We start from the raw sequence: 22,198 nt of genomic DNA on the forward strand, positions 1-22,198 counted from the left end.
TGGCTTCTCTGCTCTTTAAAAGAAGAGTAAAGGATGTTTATCCACTGCTCCCCCAGTGGTGCCCCTGATAGCCTGGTACATAAGCTAGACCAGGCCAGAGATGCCAGAACCCACACCAGGGCTACCAGATGCACCACGAGAGCAGCACCACCCACAGCAAGAGAGGAGACACAGGGCTGCTCAGGGACCCAAAGTGGACAGTGTACTGGAAACAATGGACTGGTCCACCAGGGGAGCTTTGACTGCCATAGAGCTGCTAATCACAAGGCCCTCTGATGAATGCACTGCAGTGTCAGGACAGAGGGTTCAGTGGTACCTGTGGGCTCTGTCCCCCTTCATTAAAGGGCCCCTGCTCCAGGTCTGGTGTCAGCTGCTGCAGCCTCCAGGTGCGGCTCCTGCCGGGGCTTCCTGCTCGGTGACTCACGGTCAGGTGCAGGCACTCCCTCCCTCCCTTACTTCCTCCGTCCTGCCTCCCTCCCTGTTTCATTTACTCGTTACTGCTGGGTCACGCATGCAGCCCTGCAGTGTCACGCATCTCGCGGTAGGTGAACGTTTTGGGTGAAATGCCCGCCTCACTGCCCGTGGGGGGGGGGGGGGGTCTGTGGCATTGACAGCTGATTCCAGCCACAAGCAGCCTCTGAAGCTTCTTTCCTCCCAGTCCTGTGGCTGGCATGGAGTTTTGTAACTGATCCGCCTCGTTATGTGAGCCTTCAGATCTCTTTCCGCAGCGTGCCCTATCGTGTTAACCCATCCAGCCTTCGTGTCTTTCTGACCCTATCTATGTTAATCCCATCTGCTTCGTTGTGTGGGCGGGCCCTATTAGGCCTCTTTTGAACGACGGTGGGGCTTGCACGGCAGCCGAGTTGAGTCTATCAAGATGGCGACGAGTCTATAATGATGGCGACGAGTCTCACATGATGGCGACGAGGCTGCGGAGGAGGCGCCGGACGGGTTTTGGCCCCGTGCTTCCTCTGTTCCTTGGGCGCCGCAGGACCCACCCCAGGCTGCCCCCGCCAGTCCTGGGCTGAGCTCGCGCCCTCCTCGGACGGATAGAGTGGGCAGTGGTCCTTCTTCAGAGCCATCCGCAGCAGGCTTTCATCTCGCTGAGCTGCCCTCAGCGGCGCTCCACGTGGGATGACAATGTGCGGGTCATAAACACGTAAATTGCATTTCTATCATTCCTAGAGTGTGCCACCGGCCTGTGTTTTGGCGCCCATTGCACATTTGGTATTGCATCCAGACACACAATTGACACAATAAAACTAGCCAAGACTATTTCCTTTGCCAATGGCTGTTAACTGTTAAAGATGAGGAAGAGCAATGTTTGTTGAACATGATTGAAATGGTGAGACTGAATAAACCTGGCTGCGGCCTTCGAGGGGGTTAGTCTTCACTGTGGACCAATCACGCCCACTCGTTCTTCCCTCCGAATCTCAGGCATCTGCATAGCTGAGCTTAATCTCTCTCCTGCTCAGCACCCCCTCTCACATTCCTCAACATGTGTTCACATCTCCTTTATTTCACCGCACCAAAGCACGGTTTCCACTTACCTTGTAAAGCACGGCATGTTCTTTCAACTTCGCCTCCTCAATATTTTGACAACTATGGGGTGTCACTCTGCTCCTCCCTCCCTCTCTGGGGGTGTCACTCTTCCCCTCTCTCCCTCCCTGGGGTGTCACTCTGCCCCTCCCTCCCACCCTGGGGGTGTCACTCTGTCCCTCCTGGGGGTGTTACTCTGCCCCTCCCTCCCTGGGGGTGTCACTCTGCCCCTCTCTCCCTCCCTGGGGGTGTCACTCTGCCCCTCTTTCTCTCCCTGGGGGTGTTACTCTGCCCCTCTCTTCCTCTCAGGGGGTGTCACTCTGCCCCTCTCTCCATCCCTGGGGGTGTCAATCTGCCTCTCCCTCCCTCCCTGGCGGTGTCACTTTGCCCCTTCCTACCTCCCTGGGGGTGTCACTCTGCCCCTCTCTCCTTCCCTGGGGGTGTCACTCTGCCCCTCTCTCTCTTTCCCTGGGGGTGTTACTCTGCCCCTCTCTTCCTCCCTGGGGGTGTCACTCTGCCCCTTCCTCCCTCCCTGGGGGTGTCACTCTGCGCCTCTCTCCCTCCCTGGGGGTGTCACTCTGCCCCTCTCTCCCTCCCTGGGGTGTCACTCTGCCCCACTCTCCCTCCCTGGGGGTGTCACTCTGCCCCTTCCTCCCTCCCTGGGGGTGTCACTCTGCCCCTCCCTCCTTCCCTGGGGGTGTCACTCTGCCCCTCTCTCCCTCCCTGGGGGTGTCACTCTGCCCCTTCCTCCCTCCCTGGGGGTGTCACTCGGCCCCTCTCTCCCTCCCTGGGTGTATCACTCTGCCCCTCCCTCCCTCCTTGGGGGTGTCACTCTGCCCCTTCCTCCCTCCCTGGGGGTGTCACTCTAACCTTCTCTCCCTCCCTGGGGGTGTCACTCTGCCCCTCTCTCCCTCCCTGGGGGTGTCACTCTGCCCCTCTCTCCCTCCCTGGGGATGTCACTCAGTCCCTCCTGGGTGTGTCACTCTACCCCTCTCTACCTCCCTGGGGTGTCACTCTGCCCCTCTCTCCCTCCCTGGGGGTGTTACTCTGCCCCTCTCTCCCTCCCTGGGGGTGTCACTCTACCCCTCTCTTCCTCCCTGGGAGTGTCACTCTGCCCCTCCCTCCCTCCCTGGGGGTGTCACTCTGCTCCCTCTTCCTCCCTGGGTGTGTCACTCTGCCACTCTCTTCCTCTCTGGGAGTGTCACTCTGCTCCTCCCTCCCTCCCTAGGGTTGTCGCTCTGCCCCTCTCTCCTTCCCTGGGAGTGTCACTCTGCCCCTCTCTTCCTCCCTGGGGGTGTCACTCTGGCCCTCTCTCCCTCTCTATCTGGGAGTGTCACTCTGCCCCTCTCTCCCTCCCTGGGGGTGTCACTCTGCCCCTCTCTTCCTCCCTGGGGGTGTCACTCTGCCCCTCTGTCCCTCCCTGGGGATGTCACTCTGCCCCTCTCTCACTCCCTGGGGTTGTCATTCTGCCCCTCTCTCACTACCTGGGGTTGTCAGTCTGCCCCTCTCTCTCTCCCTGTGGTTGTCTCTCTGCCCCTCCCTCCCTCCCCGGGGGTGTCACTCTGCCCCTTCCTCTCTCCCTGGGGGTGTCACTCTGCCCCGCTCTCCCTCCCTGGGTGTGTCACTCTGCCCCTCTTTACCTCCCTGGGGGTGTCACTCTGCCCCTCTCTCCTTCTCTGGGGGTGTCACTATGTACCTCTCTCCCTCCCTGGGGGTGTCACTCTGCCCCTCTCTTCTTCCCTGGGAGTGTCACTCTGCCCCTCCCTCCCTCCCTGGGGGTTTTACTCTGCCCTTCTCTCCCTCTCTCTCTCTCTGGGAGTGTCACTCTGCCCTATCTCCCTCTCTCTCCCTAGGAGTGTCACTCTGCTCATCTCTCCCTCCCTGGGGGTGTCTCTCTGCCCCTCTCTTCCTCCCTGGGGGTGTCACTCTGCCCCTTCCTCCCTCCCTTGGGGGTGTCACTCTGCCCCTTCCTCCCTCACTGGGGGTGTCACTCTGCCCCTTCCTCCCTGGGTGTGTCATTCTGCCCTTCTCTCCCTCCCTGGGGGTGTTATTCTGCCTCTCCCTCCCTCCCTGGGGGTCTCACTCTGCCCCTCCCTCCCTCCCTGAGGGTGTCACTCTGCCCCTCTCTTCCTCCCTGGGGGTGTCACTCTGCCCATTCCTCCCTCCCTGGGGGTGTCACTCTGACCCTCTCTCCCTCCCTGGGTGTGTCACTGCCCCTGTCTCCCTCCCTGGGGGTGTCACTCTGCCCGTCTCTCCCTCCCTGGGGTGTCACTCTGCCTCTCCCTCCATCCCTCCCTGGGGGTGTCACTCTGTCCCTCTCTCCCTCCCTGGGAGTGTCACTCTGCCCCTCTCTCCCTCCCTGGGGGTGTCACTCTGTCCCTCTCTCTCCCTGGGGGTGTCACTCTGCCCCTCTCTTCCTCCCTGGGGGTGTCACTCTGCCCCTCTGTCCCTCCCTGGGGATGTCACTCTGCCCCTCTCTCACTCCCTGGGGTTGTCATTCTGCCCCTCTCTCACTACCTGGGGTTGTCAGTCTGCCCCGCTCTCTCTCCCTGTGGTTGTCTCTCTGCCCCTCCCTCCCTCCCCGGGGCTGTCACTCTGCCCCTTCCTCCCTCCCTGGGGGTGTCACTCTGCCCCGCTCTCCCTCCCTGGGTGTGTCAATCTGCCCCTCTCTCCCTCCCTGGGGCTGTCTCTCTGCCTCTCCCTCCCTCCCTGGGGGTCTCACTCTGCCCCTCCCTCCCTCCCTGGGGGTGTCACTCTGCCCCTCTCTTCCTCCCTGGGGGTGTCACTCTGCCCCTTCCTCCCTCCCTGGGGTGTCACTCTGCCCCTCTCTCCCTTCCTGAGGGTTCACTCTGCCCCTCTCTTCCTCCCTGATGGTCTCACTCTGCCCCCCCTCCTTCCCTGGGGGTGTTACTATGCCCCTCTCATCCTCCCTGGGGGTGTCACTCTGCACCTCTCTCCCTCCCTGGGTGTGTCACTCTGCTCCTCTCTCCCTCCCTGGGGGTGTCACTCTGTCCCTCTCTCCCTCCCTGGGGGTGTCACTCTGCCTCTCCCTCCCTCCCTGGGGTGTCACTCTGCCCCTCTCTTCCTCCCAGGGGGTGTTACTCTGCCCCTTCCTCCCTCCCTGGGGGTGTCACTCTGCCCCTACCTCTCTCCCTGGGCGCGTCACTCTGCCCCTCTCTCCCTCCCTGGAGGTGTCACTCTGCCTCTCTCTTTCTCCCTGGGGGTTTCACTCTGCCCCTCTCTCCCTCCCTGGGGGTGTCACTCCGCCCCTCTCTCCCTCCCTGGGGTGTCACTCTGCCCCTCTCTCTCTCCCTGGGGTTGCTACTCTGCCCATCTCCTCCTCCCTGGGGGTGTCTCTCTGCCCCTTCCTCCCTCCCTGGGGGTGTCACTCTGCCCCTCTCTCCCTCCCTGGGGGTGTCACTCTGCCCCTCTTTCTCTCCCTGGGGGTGTTACTCTGCCCCTCTCTTCCTCCCAGGGGGTGTCACTCTGCCCCTCTCTCCCTCCCTGGGGGTGTCAATCTGCCTCTCCCTCCCTCCCTTGCGGTGTCACTTTGCCCCTTCCTACCTCCCTGGGGGTGTCACTCTGCCCCTCTCTCCTTCCCTGGGGGTGTCACTCTGCCCCTCTCTCTCTCTCCCTGGGGGTGTTACTCTGCCCCTCTTTTCCTCCCTGGGGGTGTCACTCTGCCCCTTCCTCCCTCCCTGGTGGTGTCACTCTGCGCCTCTCTCCCTCCCTGGGGGTGTCACTCTGCCCCTCTCTCCCTTCCTGGGGTGTCACTCTGCCCCTCTCTCCCTCCCTGGGGGTGTCACTCTGCCCTTTCCTCCCTCCCTGGGGGTGTCACACTGCCCCTCCCTCCTTCCCTGGTGGTGTCACTCTGCCCCTCTCTCCCTCCCTGGGGGTGTCACTCTGCCCCTTCCTCCCTCCCTGGGGGTGTCACTCTGCCCCTCTCTCCCTCCCTGGGTGTATCACTCTGCCCCTCCCTCCCTCCTTGGGGGTGTCACTCTGCCCCTTCCTCCCTCCCTGGGGGTGTCACTCTAACCTTCTCTCCCTCCCTGGGGGTGTCACTCTGCCCCTCTCTCCCTCCCTGGGGGTGTCACTCTGCCCCTCTCTCCCTCCCTGGGGATGTCACTCAGTCCCTCCTGGGTGTGTCACTCTGCCCCTCTCTCCCTCCCTGGGGTGTCACTCTGCCCCTCTCTCCCTCCCTGGGGGTGTCACTCTGCCCCTCTCTCCCTCCCTGGGGGTGTCACTTTGCCCCTTCCTCCCTCCCTCCCTGGGGTTGTCACTCTGCCCCTTCCTCCCTCCTTGGGGGTGTCACTCTGCCCCTCTCTCCCTCCCGGGGGGTGTCACTCTGCCCCTCCCTGGGGGTGTCACTCTGTCCCTCCTGGGGGTGTCACTCTGCCCTTCTTTACCTCCCTGGGGGTGTCACTTTGCCCCTCTCTCCCTCCCTGGGGGTGTCACTCTGCCCCTCTCTCTCTGTGGGGGTGTCACTCTGCCCCTCTTTCCCTCCCTGGGGGTGTCACTCTGCCCCTCCCTCCCACCCTGGGGGTGTCACTCTGTCCCTCCTGGGGGTGTTACTCTGCCCCTCCCTCCCTCCCTGGGGGTGTCACTCTGCCCCTCTCTCCCTCCCTGGGGGTGTCACTCTGCCCCTCTCTCTCTGTGGGGTGTCACTCTGCCCCTCTCTTCCTCCCTGGGGATGTCACTCTGCCCCTCTCTCCCTCCCTGGGTGTATCACTCTGCCCCTCCCTCCCTCCTTGGGGGTGTCACTCTGCCCCTTCCTCCCTCCCTGGGGGTGTCACTCTAACCTCTTCTCTCCCTCCCTGGGGGTGTCACTCTGCCCCTCTCTCCTCCCTGGGGGTGTCACTCTGCCCCTCTCTCCCTCCCTGGGGATGTCACTCAGTCCCTCCTGGGTGTGTCACTCTGCCCCTCTCTCCCTCCCTGGGGTGTCACTCTGCCCCTCTCTCCCTCCCTGGGGGTGTCACTCTGCCCCTCTCTCCCTCCCTGGGGGTGTCACTTTGCCCCTTCCTCCCTCCCTGGGGGTGTCACTCCACCCCCTCTCCCTCCCTGGGTGTGTCACTCTGCCCCTCCCTCCCTCCCTCCCTGGGGTTGTCACTCTGCCCCTTCCTCCCTCCTTGGGGGTGTCACTCTGCCCCTCTCTCCCTCCCGGAGGGTGTCACTCTGCCCCTCCCTACCTCCCTGGGGGTGTCACTCTGTCCCTCCTGGGGGTGTCACTCTGCCCTTCTTTCCCTCCCTGGGGGTGTCACTTTGCCCCTCTCTCCCTCCCTGGGGGTGTCACTCTGCCCCTCTCTCTCTGTGGGGGTGTCACTCTGCCCCTCTTTCCCTCCCTGGGGTTGTCACTTTGCCCCTTCTCCCTCCCTGGGGGTGTCACTCCACCCCCTCTCCCTCCCTGGGTGTGTCACTCTGCCCCTCCCTCCCTGGGGTTGTCACTCTGCCCCTTCCTCCCTCCTTGGGGGTGTCACTCTGCCCCTCTCTCCCTCCCGGGGGGTGTCACTCTGCCCCTCCCTACCTCCCTGGGGGTGTCACTCTGTCCCTCCTGGGGGTGTCACTCTGCCCTTCTTTCCCTCCCTGGGGGTGTCACTTTGCCCCTCTCTCCCTCCCTGGGGGTGTCACTCTGCCCCTCTCTCTCTGTGGGGGTGTCACTCTGCCCCTCTTTCCCTCCCTGGGGGTGTCACTCTGCCCCTCCCTCCCACCCTGGGGGTGTCACTCTGTCCCTCCTGGGGGTGTTACTCTGCCCCTCCCTCCCTCCCTGGGGGTGTCACTCTGCCCCTCTCATTTCATTTCATCAACTTTTATTCGATTATAAGTATGTATAATCATAAAAAGTACATTTTTTTAAAAAGAAGACATTTTTAAACATAAATCAAAGATTAAGATCAATAGACAAAGGATCACAAAACTTGAATCACTGTAAAGAAAGGAGTTTCGAAATGGTGAAACTGTTTCTACGAAAAATGAAAAAGTACATTGTTTAGATAGAAATTTTGCGTCGAGTTGATATTACTGTTTTAAGAAAAAGCTATCAATTTTGCCTTCATGCGGGGATTTCGGGGGATTGTAAGTGAGAAAGTGCTAGATACGATTGTCTTAGTCCACTGAATCGGAGAATAGGGAGAATCCATGTTTTTCTTGCTGGACTGTAGTATTTGCAAAAAAGAACAACATGGATCGTGGATTGTACAGAAACTCCATCACAAGGACAACTCATCAGGTTTCGGACCCAGTTTTTCATTTCCGGAAATGAGACCAAACGGTGAAAAAGGTCAAACCGGAATCTTGTGATTAAAAATTTTTCATAGTTCGACAAAAAGTATGTCAGGTAGGACTGAATGAGTTTCCCTGTCTGCAACGTGCAAATTTTTTCGTTTTGTGCTTTAGTAATCTCAGCTTGATTACGGAGTTCCCTTAAATGGCCCGCTAAGGCCTGGAACTCCCTGCCTGACACCCTCCGGGGCGAGCCTAATTTATTGAAGTTCCGCAAGGAACTGAAAACGCTCCTCTTCACCTAATCTGGCTCTGTGATCTCTCCTGACTCAAACAATATAGCGCTACGAGGCCTCCGGGTAGAATGCGCTTAACAAAACCCCATTAATAATAATAATAATAATAATACATATTTGCTTCAGCTGTCTCTTCGAGATGTCTTCAATAGAGGGTGGTTCCAGGAAGTAGTGCTCACAGTCAATATCTACAAAGAATTTATGGATGTAGGTAAGCCACGGAATTTTCCGCCAGTGCGCTAGGCCAAGACAGTCTGAGATAAGGGAGCGGGTAATATGACTTTCGGGGTTGCACCATATACGCTGCCACAGAAGGATAGGCAGGCATCGTATGGTGTCGATGATGTATTCCATACCAAGCTCCCGGTGTGAGGCTGAAATCGGGGAACTTTGGGGAAGGGCTAGGATGTATTTTATGAACGCGTTTTCAGTGACCTGGAGTTGGTCGATATATCCATAGCCCCAGATACCTGCTCCGTATGTAGCCACACTGTGGCATTTGGCATAGTATATGGTTAACAGTTCCGCTGGGGCTGGTTTGCCTAGTTTCCTAGAGAAAGCAATTAGTGCTGATGTGGCACGGCGGAAATTTAGATTTCTGGCTTCCACTGCCTTGCGCCAAGTCATTGTGTCATCCACTAGAATGCCCAGATATGGGTACACCGATGTTTTTTCTAGTGTGCTGTTGTTAATGAGTATGGGCTTGGAGATTCTTTGCCTTGGGCCGATGTTCATTGTAAAAGTTTTTTTGATATTAACTTTTAGGCCTAGTGAGTCCATGAAGGTCACATATTTATTGAGTTGCCGTTGGAGTTGGTTAGAGGTTCGTGCCAGAATGACTGAGTCGTCGGCATACAGGAGAATGGGTATCGAGCGGTGATCTATCTGTGGGAGGTCCTGGCTCCCTTCCAGCATCACCTGTTCAAGCCCATTTGTGTATAGGTTGAACAGGAAGGGAGCCAGTACGCATCCCTGTCTTACTCCTCTTGAGATTTTAAAGGGTCGTGATAGTTCACCGCCGGTGCCAAATCGAACTCGTCCTTCTGCATTAGTGTATATCTCTCTTAAGAAGGCTAATATGGGTGGGTCCACTCCAAGGTGTTCTAGGATCTGCCATAGCTTTGCATGCTGTACGCAGTCGAACGCCGCGCTTAGGTCTACATAGACCAGGAAGATGTTGCCTCCTTTAGCGCGCGCGTACTTTCCAGCCAGGAGGACAAGATTTAAGGCCTGTTCGACCGTTCCGAGCCCCTTCTGGAAGCCATATTGCAGGTCAGTGATGATGTTGTTCTCCCGGGCCCAAGATTGTAGTCGGTCCAGGAGTATTCGACCTGCAATCTTGCCCATGGAGTCCAGAAGGGAGATCGGCCTGTAGCACGCTGGGTCATTACGGTCCCCTTTTTTGAAGATGGGCAATAGTGTCGATGTTGACCATGATGGAAAGAGACCGATTGAGACGACTGCAGCCATGACACATGTAATTATTTTCGCCCAATAGTCGACGTCGTGTAGGAACAAATCCATAGGGACCCCGTCTGGGCCGGGGGCCTTGCCTGTTTTTGAGGCCTTGATTGCCTTTCTGACCTCATTTAGAGTAAAGCGTAGGTTGATTGGATAGATGTTGCTCTTTACCCGTTCCGGTTCCTGTATTTGGATTGTTGGTGTGACATCCGATATTGTTCCGAAGATTTTTGAAAAGTGGGAGACCCAGTCATCCTCAGTTATTGCCACATCGAGATGGTCAGGGTCGCTGATGTTGGCCAGGAAAGGTGATCTTATGGTCTGCCAAAAAACAGTGCTGTCTTTCCTTAGTGCACTATCATGTAGTTGAAACCATAGATCTTGCTTTATCTGCTTTTTACGATTTTTCCGTGCAGTGTTGTAGATTTTCCTTAACTGGGAAATTTTGTGGGGGTCTCTCGGTTGTTGTCGTAAAGTTTCTTTGAGAGACGTAAGGGCCTTACGGCAGGCGGTATCAAACCATCTCGTGGTAGGGAGTTTTCGCTTGTTTTTTGGATTAATGAATAGCTCGTCCCTTATTACTTCCTGGATGTTTTGAAAAGAGGTGACTACTAGTTCTGGGGGTGCCTCGGGGGACAGACAGTTGGTTAGCCAGAGGTGCGTTTTTTCAAGAACCCTCTGTGTCATTTCATCCGGATCGATCTTTGTCCATTTAATTGCATACCCGTTCAGCTTCTTCATGGCAAGCGATTGTTGGTCTAGGGCACTAGCTTTTGGAAAGGGTATCCCAGCTTGCTTCATGATGATTTCCACACTGAGTGGATAGTGGTCGCTGATTGGGTTGGACCCAATTTTATAATTGCTTAGTTGCCCTTTATAAGAGTTTGAGGCTAAAATATAGTCAATGGTTGACAGGCAGCCTCGCCCGTGAAAGGTGGGTAGAAAGGCCTGCTCCGGATTGACTAGTTCGTTGACAAAGTCAAGGTCTAGGGTGAAGAGGATTTCGTTTAATTTATTGCCCCCTGGCGTGTGCACAAAGTGAGGGATGGGGTTTCCAAGTTCGTTCTGTAGCCCACAATTCCCATTTTTGTGCTTTGGGCATAGTGTGAAATTAAAATCGCCACCCCAGATGAGATAGATTATGGGTTTATTGGTTGTTTTTTGGAATGAGAGTAAGTATGCGACTATTTCATCTAGGTGTGAACAGCATTCCACAGTGCCAGAGTTATTATAGTAATTTATGTATATATGTAGATCTCCTTTCGTTATTGTTAGCTGTGTGATTTGTATGATTTGAAAGAACGGTGTTTCCTTTAACAGTTTCACTGTAAGTGGAAGAGTATTTGAAATGAAGGTCGTAAGCCCGCCTTTTGGTCTGCCCATACTGCTAGGTACTGCTTGAGTAAACAATGTTTTATAGCCCACTAAATGAAGTGGAGTCGTGCACCAGGTCTCTTGTAGGCACAGAATTTGATGGCTTTTTGCTGTGTCGAGCCATGAGGAAGAAGTTATTTTTGTAATTAGGCCTGCGACATTCCAATAAGCGATAGTCAAAGTCAAGGTTGAGGGTTCCGTAACGGTGTGAGGTGGTTTTGTTGGATTCTTAATAAAGGCTGCGGGTTGCTGAGGACACAATCCCGAATTGGTGTCAGCTTCTGTTAAGGGGATAGTAGTTGGAGCCTTATTTGAAGCGTTAGGTAATCCCTGACTGGTATATGGAAATTTTTCAGTTTTGGTGAGGGAAATATTATATTGTTCCTGCAATGTGGTTTCGTGACTCACTTGTGGAGACTCTGGGAGTGTTAGATTCTGCTTAACGTTCAGTGATTGCAATGTAATATCGGGTTTAGAATGTCTCGATTTGTCCCTGAATGGTCAATCAACCATTTCGAGACAATCAAAACGGTTTTGGGTTGAGAGGCCCTGCCATCCTTCATAGGTTTGATAGGGTCTTTCCTGCCAGTACGGCCTCTGGCGTTCTCTGGGCCTTTCTCTCGATCCACCCCTCCCTACATAGTCATATGGATATTCCGTATGTTTCCATGGCACTTGGTACCATGGCTCCTGGTTCCATGGTTCTTTGGGGAGCTGGTGCCATGACCAGGGTGGAGGGTTACGTTGATGTTTTGCTGGCGGATAAAAAAAGGAGAGATGACGGGCATCTATCCCCCCTTTTTTATCAAGCTGAGGCCAGGCACAGATGTAGTCCACTGTTGAGGGATCTCTGCATGTTACAATAATGCAGTCTCCGCGGATTGTCTTTGTCGTTTTGCCTATCCAGGCTACCCTACGGGCTGTTGTGATCCCTCCGGATAGGTGGGATTCGAGCGGTCTATTGATGCTTAACCACTGCATGGCTTTGTTTTTAAGAGACCATGCGGTTTCGGGTGTGTCATCAGTTAGCTCTGGAACACCTGTGAGAACTATTGTGTAAGGGGTGGCTTCCGGAGGCAAGTGGGCAGGGCGTCTACCTGCTGAGGGTTTTTTGGATGTGTTTTTAGGAGTCGTTTGAGAGGGCAGGGATTTCGAAGGAAAAGTTTCAGGCCTTTTTCCCGAGCAAGCTCTACTGCTATCTGTGTTTGTCGCTGGACCTGGGGTGTCTATCATGACTGAATCTGTGTTTAATGTTTGCTGAATGGATATGGCAGGGGGTTTCTCTTTCTGAGGTTGGGGCGTTTTAGCTGCAGATTTAGGTAAAGAGGTGTTTTGTTTGTGATTTTTCTGTACTAGTGACGGAGGATTTGCGTGATTGGCTGTTTTCTGTATGGGTCCTTGATGCTGTTTTTTAGGTGGCTGTGACATATTACGCTGACCCTTTGTTTCTATACGGGTGTTTGTGTCTAGAAGGGTAGCCGAGATAATGGTTAACTGAGCTTCGAGATTCCTGATACTGAGTTGAATGGGCTTTAGATATTGAAATAGCAGATCTTTTGTTGTAGTGAGGACTTGTGAAGTAACTCTACAAGTTTTGCATTGGTTTTCTAAATGGTCATTGGAAATTGCTTAGTTACTGGGGGGAATAGTATGTTGTGGGACGCTATAGGGTTAGAAGGGTTTGGCGCGTGTTCTTAACACGGGGCATTGGTTGCTACTTCTTCAGTGATTACTGGGTGAGTTTTTAAAATTGCTCCTTCACTTCCCCCTTGTTGAAGCTGGTTATCGTGTGGTTGGGCATCCCCCTGGGTATAACAGACAGCTAAATCAGGGGTTGTTTCCAGATCATCAAACGTGATGGAAAGATCTGACTCGGACTGTGTAACGGAAAGGTTTACTACCGACAGAACTGAGTTTGTCTCTGCCCCTCTCTCCCTCCCTGGGGGTGTCACTCTGCCCCTCTCTCTCTGTGGGGTGTCACTCTGCCCCTCTCTTCCTCCCTGGGGATGTCACTCTGCCTCTTCCTTTCTCCCTGGGGGTGTCACTGCCCCTCCCTCCCTCCCTGGGGGCGTCACTCTGCCCCTTCCTCCCTCCCGGGGGGTGTCACTCTGCCCCTCCCTGGGGGTGTTACTCTGTCCCTCCTGGGGGTGTCACTCTGCCCCTCCCTCCTTCCCTGGAGGTGTTCCTCCCTCCCTCACTGGGGTTGTCCCTCCCTCTCTTTCCTCCCTGGGGGTGTCACTCTGCCCCTCCCTGGGGGGTGTTACCGTCTCTGGAGCCGGCAGGAGGCGGTGAGAGCAGAGGAGGCGGACTCTGCCCCCGGCCCGGGCACAGCCTGGCACCGACTGATGCGGAAGAGACACCGAGGGCGGGGGGTGGGGGAAGAGACACCCTCGGGACAGTCGGGACAGACACACTGAGGCACATCCAGTAATAGAGACAGTCTCAGGGACAGCTAGAGACAAGCACGCTGAGGGCAGCCAGGAAGAGACACACTGAGGGAAGGCAGGAAGAGACACACCGAGGGCAGCCAGGGAGAGACACACCGAGGGAAGGCAGGAAGAGACACACTGAGGGAAGCCAGAAAGAGACACACCGAGGCACAGACAGGAAGAGACACACCGAGGCACAGACAGGAAGAGACACACCGAGGGCAGCCAGGGAGAGACACACTGAGGGCAGCCAGAAAGAGACACACCGAGGCACAGACAGGAAGAGACACACTGAGGGCAGCCAGGGAGAGACACACTGAGGGAAGGCAGGAAGAGACACACCGAGGCACAGACAGGAAGAGACACACTGAGGGCAGCCAGGGAGAGACACACTGAGGGAAGGCAGGAAGAGACACACCGAGGCACAGACAGGAAGAGACACACTGAGGGCAGCCAGGGAGAGACACACTGAGGGAAGGCAGGAAGAGACACACCGAGGCACAGGCAGGAAGAGACACACCGAGGCACAGACAGGAAGAGACACACTGAGGGCAGCCAGGGAGAGACACACTGAGGGAAGGCAGGAAGAGACACACCGAGGCACAGCCAGGGAGAGACACACTGAGGGAAGGCAGGAAGAGACACGCTGAGGGCAGCCAGGAAGAGACACACCGAGGGCAGCCAGGGAGAGACACACTGAGGGCAGCCAGGGAGAGACACACTGAGGGAAGGCAGGAAGAGACACACCGAGGGCAGCCAGGGAGAGACACACTGAGGGAAGGCAGGAAGAGACACGCTGAGGCACAGCCAGGAAGAGACACACCGAGGGCAGCCAGGGAGAGACACACTGAGGGAAGGCAGGAAGAGACACGCTGAGGGCAGCCAGGAAGAGACACACCGAGGGCAGCCAGGGAGAGACACACTGAGGGCAGCCAGGGAGAGACACACTGAGGGCAGCCAGAAAGAGACACACCGAGGCACAGGCAGGAAGAGACACACCGAGGGCAGCCAGGGAGAGACACACTGAGGGAAGGCAGGAAGAGACACACCGAGGGCAGCCAGGGAGAGACACACTGAGGGCAGCCAGGAAGAGACACGCTGAGGCACAGACAGGAAGAGACACACCGAGGGCAGCCAGGGAGAGACACACTGAGGGCAGCCAGAAAGAGACACACCGAGGCACAGACAGGAAGAGACACACCGAGGGCAGCCAGGGAGAGACACACTGAGGGAAGGCAGGAAGAGACACACCGAGGCACAGACAGGAAGAGACACACTGAGGGCAGCCAGGGAGAGACACACTGAGGGAAGGCAGGAAGAGACACGCTGAGGCACAGACAGGAAGAGACACACTGAGGGCAGCCAGGGAGAGACACACTGAGGGAAGGCAGGAAGAGACACACCGAGGCACAGACAGGAAGAGACACACTGAGGGCAGCCAGGGAGAGACACACTGAGGGAAGGCAGGAAGAGACACACCGAGGCACAGACAGGAAGAGACACACTGAGGGCAGCCAGGGAGAGACACACTGAGGGCAGCCAGAAAGAGACACACCGAGGCACAGACAGGAAGAGACACACCGAGGGCAGCCAGGGAGAGACACACTGAGGGAAGGCAGGAAGAGACACACCGAGGCACAGACAGGAAGAGACACACTGAGGGCAGCCAGGAAGAGACACACCGAGGCACAGACAGGAAGAGACACACTGAGGGCAGCCAGGGAGAGACACACTGAGGGCAGCCAGAAAGAGACACACCGAGGCACAGACAGGAAGAGACACACCGAGGGCAGCCAGGGAGAGACACACTGAGGGAAGGCAGGAAGAGACACGCTGAGGCACAGCCAGGAAGAGACACACCGAGGGCAGCCAGGGAGAGACACACTGAGGGAAGGCAGGAAGAGACACGCTGAGGCACAGCCAGGAAGAGACACACCGAGGGCAGCCAGGGAGAGACACACTGAGGGAAGGCAGGAAGAGACACGCTGAGGGCAGCCAGGAAGAGACACACCGAGGGCAGCCAGGGAGAGACACACTGAGGGCAGCCAGGGAGAGACACACTGAGGGCAGCCAGAAAGAGACACACCGAGGCACAGACAGGAAGAGACACACCGAGGGCAGCCAGGGAGAGACACACTGAGGGCAGCCAGAAAGAGACACACCGAGGCACAGGCAGGAAGAGACACACCGAGGGCAGCCAGGGAGAGACACACTGAGGGAAGGCAGGAAGAGACACACCGAGGGCAGCCAGGGAGAGACACACTGAGGGCAGCCAGGAAGAGACACGCTGAGGCACAGACAGGAAGAGACACACCGAGGGCAGCCAGGGAGAGACACACTGAGGGCAGCCAGAAAGAGACACACCGAGGCACAGACAGGAAGAGACACACCGAGGGCAGCCAGGGAGAGACACACTGAGGGAAGGCAGGAAGAGACACACCGAGGCACAGACAGGAAGAGACACACTGAGGGCAGCCAGGGAGAGACACACTGAGGGAAGGCAGGAAGAGACACGCTGAGGCACAGACAGGAAGAGACACACTGAGGGCAGCCAGGGAGAGACACACTGAGGGAAGGCAGGAAGAGACACACCGAGGCACAGACAGGAAGAGACACACCGAGGGCAGCCAGGGAGAGACACACTGAGGGAAGGCAGGAAGAGACACGCTGAGGAACAGACAGGAAGAGACACACTGAGGGCAGCCAGGGAGAGACACACTGAGGGCAGCCAGAAAGAGACACACCGAGGCACAGACAGGAAGAGACACACCGAGGGCAGCCAGGGAGAGACACACTGAGGGAAGGCAGGAAGAGACACGCTGAGGCACAGACAGGAAGAGACACACTGAGGGCAGCCAGGGAGAGACACACTGAGGGCAGCCAGAAAGAGACACACCGAGGCACAGACAGGAAGAGACACACCGAGGGCAGCCAGGGAGAGACACACTGAGGGAAGGCAGGAAGAGACACGCTGAGGCACAGCCAGGAAGAGACACACCGAGGGCAGCCAGGGAGAGACACACTGAGGGAAGGCAGGAAGAGACACACCGAGGGCAGCCAGGGAGAGACACACTGAGGGAAGGCAGGAAGAGACACGCTGAGGCACAGCCAGGAAGAGACACACCGAGGGCAGCCAGGGAGAGACACACTGAGGGAAGGCAGGAAGAGACACACCGAGGCACAGACAGGAAGAGACACACCGAGGGCAGCCAGGGAGAGACACACTGAGGGCAGCCAGGGAGAGACACACTGAGGGAAGGCAGGAAGAGACACGCTGAGGCACAGCCAGGAAGAGACACACCGAGGGCAGCCAGGGAGAGACACACTGAGGGCAGCCAGGGAGAGACACACTGAGGGCAGCCAGAAAGAGACACACCGAGGCACAGACAGGAAGAGACACACCGAGGGCAGCCAGGGAGAGACACACTGAGGGCAGCCAGGGAGAGACACACTGAGAGCAGCCAGAAAGAGACACACCGAGGCACAGACAGGAAGAGACACACCGAGGGCAGCCAGGGAGAGACACACTGAGGGAAGGCAGGAAGAGACACGCTGAGGCACAGACAGGAAGAGACACACCGAGGGCAGCCAGGGAGAGACACACTGAGGGAAGGCAGGAAGAGACACACTGAGGGAAGGCAGGAAGAGACACGCTGAGGCACAGACAGGAAGAGACACACTGAGGGCAGCCAGGGAGAGACACACTGAGGGCGGCAAGGAAGAGACACACTGAGGGAAGGCAGGAAGAGACACACCGAGGCACAGACAGGAAGAGACACACTGAGGGCAGCCAGGGAGAGACACACTGAGGGCAGCCAGAAAGAGACACACCGAGGCACAGACAGGAAGAGACACACCGAGGGCAGCCAGGGAGAGACACACTGAGGGAAGGCAGGAAGAGACACGCTGAGGCACAGACAGGAAGAGACACACTGAGGGCAGCCAGGGAGAGACACACTGAGGGCAGCAAGGAAGAGACACACTGAGGGAAGGCAGGAAGAGACACACCGAGGCACAGACAGGAAGAGACACACCGAGGGCAGCCAGGGAGAGACACACTGAGGGAAGGCAGGAAGAGACACGCTGAGGCACAGACAGGAAGAGACACACTGAGGGCAGCCAGGAAGAGACACCCTCAGGACAGTCAGTAATAGAGACAGTCTCAGGGACTGCCACAGACAGGCACACCGAGGGCAGCCAGGAAGAGACACCCTTGGGACAGTCAGGACCAGACACACTGAAAGCAAGCAGGAAGAGACGTCCTCACCGACAGCCAGGGACAGGCACACTGAGGGTAGCCAGAAAGAGACACACCGAGGCACAGACAGGAAGAGACACACCGAGGGCAGCCAGGGAGAGACACACTGAGGGAAGGCAGGAAGAGACACACTGAGGCACAGACAGGAAGAGACACACTGAGGGCAGCCAGGGAGAGACACACTGAGGGCAGCCAGGAAGAGTCACACCGAGGGCAGCCAGGAAGAGACACACCGAGGGCAGCCAGGAAGAGTCACACCGAGGGCAGCCAGGAAGAGACACACCGAGGGCAGCCAGGAAGAGACATACTGAGGGAAGGCAGGAAGAGACACGCTGAGGCACAGACAGGAAGAGACACACTGAGGGCAGCCAGGGAGAGACACACTGAGGGCAGCCAGAAAGAGACACACCGAGGCACAGACAGGAAGAGACACACCGAGGGCAGCCAGGGAGAGACACACTGAGGGAAGGCAGGAAGAGACACACTGAGGCACAGACAGGAAGAGACACACTGAGGGCAGCCAGGGAGAGACACACTGAGGGCAGCAAGGAAGAGACACACTGAGGGAAGGCAGGAAGAGACACGCTGAGGCACAGCAAGGAAGAGACACACTGAGGCACAGACAGGAAGAGACACACCGAGGGCAGCCAGGAAGAGACACACCGAGGGCAGCCAGGAAGAGACACACTGAGGGAAGGCAGGAAGAGACACGCTGAGGCACAGACAGGAAGAGACACACTGAGGGCAGCCAGGGAGAGACACACTGAGGGCAGCCAGAAAGAGACACACCGAGGCACAGACAGGAAGAGACACACCGAGGGCAGCCAGGGAGAGACACACTGAGGGAAGGCAGGAAGAGACACGCTGAGGCACAGACAGGAAGAGACACACTGAGGGCAGCCAGGGAGAGACACACTGAGGGCAGCAAGGAAGAGACACACTGAGGCACAGACAGGAAGAGACACACCGAGGCACAGACAGGAAGAGACACACTGAGGCACAGACAGGAAGAGACACACTGAGGCACAGACAGGAAGAGACACACTGAGGGAAGGCAGGAAGAGACACACCGAGGCACAGGCAGGAAGAGACACACCGAGGCACAGGCAGGAAGAGACACACCGAGGCACAGACAGGAAGAGACACACTGAGGGAAGGCAGGAAGAGACACACCGAGGCACAGGCAGGAAGAGACACACCGAGGCACAGGCAGGAAGAGACACACCGAGGCACAGACAGGAAGAGACACACTGAGGGAAGGCAGGAAGAGACACACCGAGGCACAGGCAGGAGGAGACACACCGAGGCACAGCCAGGAAGAGACACACTGAGGCACAGGCAGGAAGAGACACACTGTGGGCACACCCAGGAAGAGACACACTGAGGGCAGCCAGGAAGAGACACACTGAGGCAGCCAGGAAGAGACACACTGAGGCACAGACAGGAAGAGACACACTGAGGGAAGGCAGGAAGAGACACACTGAGGTCAACCAGTAATAGAGACAGCCTCAGGGACAGTCAGAGACAGGCACACTGAAGGCAGCCAGAAAGAGACACACTGAGGCACTGCCAGTAATAGAGACAGTCTCAGGCATAGCTAGAGACAGGCACACTGAGGGCAATCAGGAAGACACACACTGACGGAATTCAGAAAGAGACGACCTCAGAGACAGTCAGGAACAGACACACTGAGGCACAGTCAGGGGGTGACACACCGAGGCACAGGTCCAGCTCAACATTCAGGAGAGGGGGTGCACGACCTCCTTCCCCTGGGGGTGCAGCAGCAGTGAAATGCCTTGGGAATCAGAGAGAGACGTGTTTTGACCCCTGCCCCGGAAGAAGTAAGGAGCTGTGTGTGGAGTAAGGTAAGGTAAAGTGAGCACCTTGCATACCTCTCTTCCTTACACACCCTGCATACCTCTCTTCCTTACACACCCTGCATACCTCTCTTCCTTACACACCCTGCAAACCTATCTTATCTCTTCCTCACACTCCCTGCATACCTCTCTTATCTCTTCCTCCCTCACACTCTGCATACCTCTCTTATCTCTTCCTCCCTCACACTCTGCATACCTCTCTTATCTCTTCCTCCCTCACACTCTGCATACCTCTCTTATCTCTTCCTCCCTCACACTTTGCATACCTCTCTTATCTCTTCCTTACACACCCTGCATACCTCTCTTCCTTACACACTCTGCATACCTCTCTTATCTCTTCCTCACACACCCTGCATACCTCTCTTATCTCTTCCTCCCTCACACCCTGCATACCTCTCTTATCTCTTCCTCCCTCACACTCTGCATACCTCTCTTATCTCTTCCTCACACACCCTGCACACCTCTCTTCCTCCCTCACACACCCTGCACACCTCTCTTATCTCTTCCTCACACACCCTGCATACCTCTCTTATCTCTTCCTCCCTCACACTCTGCATACCTCTCTTATCTCTTCCTCCCTCACACTTTGCATACCTCTCTTATCTCTTCCTTACACACCCTGCATACCTCTCTTCCTTACACACTCTGCATACCTCTCTTATCTCTTCCTCACACACCCTGCATACCTCTCTTATCTCTTCCTCCCTCACACCCTGCATACCTCTCTTATCTCTTCCTCCCTCACACTCTGCATACCTCTCTTATCTCTTCCTCACACACCCTGCACACCTCTCTTCCTCCCTCACACACCCTGCACACCTCTCTTATCTCTTCCTCACACACCCTGCATACCTCTCTTATCTCTTCCTCCCTCACACTCTGCATACCTCTCTTATCTCTTCCTCCCTCACACTTTGCATACCTCTCTTATCTCTTCCTTACACACCCTGCATACCTCTCTTCCTTACACACTCTGCATACCTCTCTTATCTCTTCCTCACACACCCTGCATACCTCTCTTATCTCTTCCTCCCTCACACCCTGCATACCTCTCTTATCTCTTCCTCCCTCACACTCTGCATACCTCTCTTATCTCTTCCTCACACACCCTGCACACCTCTCTTATCTCTTCCTCTCACACACCCTGCATACCTCTCTTATCTCTTCCTCCCTCACACTCTGCATACCTCTCTTATCTCTTTCTCACACACCCTGCACACCTCTCTTCCTCCCTCACACACCCTGCACACCTCTCTTATCTCTTCCTCACACACCCTGCATACCTCTCTTATCTCTTCCTCCCTCACACTCTGCATACCTCTCTTATCTCTTCCTCCCTCACACTTTGCATACCTCTCTTATCTCTTCCTTACACACCCTGCATACCTCTCTTCCTTACACACTCTGCATACCTCTCTTATCTCTTCCTCACACACCCTGCATACCTCTCTTATCTCTTCCTCCCTCACACTCTGCATACCTCTCTTATCTCTTCCTCCCTCACACTGCGCATACCTCTCTTATCTCTTCCTCATATACCCTGCACACCTCTCTTCCTCCATCACACACCCTGCATACCTCTCCTATCTCTTCCTCACACACCCTGCATACCTCTCCTATCTCTTCCTCACACACCCTGCATACCTCTCTTATCTCTTCTTCCCTCACACTCTGCATACCTCTCTTATCTCTTCCTCACACACCCTGCATACCTCTCTTATCTCTTCCTCACACACCCTGCATACCTCTCTTATCTCTTCTTCCCTCACACTCTGCATACCTCTCTTATCTCTTACTTCCTCACACTCTGCATACCTCTCTTTTATCTTCCTCACACACCCTGCACACCTCTCTTCTTCCCTCACACACCCTGCACACCTCTCTTATCTCTTCCTCACACACCCTGCATACCTCTCTTATCTCTTCCTCCCTCACACTCTGCATACCTCTCTTATCTCTTCCTCCCTCACACTCTGCATACCTCTCTTATCTCTTCCTCACACACCCTGCACACCTCTCTTCCTCCCTCACACACCCTGCACACCTCTCTTATCTCTTCCTCACACACCCTGCATACCTCTCTTATCTCTTCCTCAAACACCCTGCATACCTCTCCTATCTCTTCCTCACACACCCTGCATACCTCTCTTATCTCTTCCTCACACACCCTGCATACCTCTCTTATCTCTTCCTCCCTCACACTCTGCATACCTCTCTTATCTCTTCCTCCCTCACACCCTGCATACCTCTCTTATCTCTTCCTCACACACCCTGCACACCTCTCTTATCTCTTCCTCACACACCCTGCACACCTCTCTTATCTCTTCCTCACACACCCTGCACACCTCTCTTATCTCTTCCTCACACACCCTGCATACCTCTCCTATCTCTTCCTCAAACACCCTGCATACCTCTCTTATCTCTTCCTCACACACCCTGCATACCTCTCTTATCTCTTCCTCACACACCCTGCATACCTCTCTTATCTCTTCCTCCCTCACACTCTGCATACCTCTCTTATCTCTTCCTCCCTCACACTCTGCATACCTCTCTTATCTCTTCCTCACACACCCTGTACACCTCTCTTATCTCTTCCTCACACACCCTGCATACCTCTCTTATCTCTTCCTCACACACTCTGCATACCTCTCTTATCTCTTCCTCACACACCCTGCATACCTCTCTTATCTCTTCCTCACACACCCTGCATACCTCTCTTATCTCTTCCTCACACACCCTGCATACCTC

The 22,198-nt window shown here is 56.0% G+C and overlaps 2 protein-coding genes across 8 annotated transcripts in view; one reads left to right on the forward strand and one right to left on the reverse strand.

Moving 5' to 3' along the window:
• The window catches only part of LOC144764091 (NACHT, LRR and PYD domains-containing protein 3-like), a 337,958-nt gene extending 337,501 nt beyond the window's left edge, over positions 1 to 457 (reverse strand). For both annotated transcript variants that reach the window (XM_078650250.1, XM_078650248.1), the window contains exon 1: positions 317 to 457. The gene's annotated coding sequence lies outside the window, so the exon portion shown is untranslated. The remainder of the gene's footprint in view (positions 1 to 316) is intronic.
• A 16-nt stretch (positions 458 to 473) lies between these two features.
• The window catches only part of LOC144764093 (NACHT, LRR and PYD domains-containing protein 12-like), a 324,393-nt gene continuing 302,668 nt past the window's right edge, over positions 474 to 22,198 (forward strand). For 2 of the 6 annotated variants that reach the window (XM_078650252.1, XM_078650255.1), the window contains exon 1: positions 474 to 541. The gene's annotated coding sequence lies outside the window, so the exon portion shown is untranslated. Of the gene's footprint in view, positions 542 to 1,029; positions 1,160 to 15,815; positions 19,439 to 22,198 lie in introns of those variants that run through there. The other 4 variants (XM_078650253.1, XM_078650258.1, XM_078650251.1 and 1 more) reach the window with 4 other exon arrangements.

Source organism: Lissotriton helveticus, chromosome 6 (genome assembly GCF_964261635.1).
Source record: "Lissotriton helveticus chromosome 6, aLisHel1.1, whole genome shotgun sequence".
Lineage (NCBI taxonomy): Eukaryota > Metazoa > Chordata > Amphibia > Caudata > Salamandridae > Lissotriton > Lissotriton helveticus.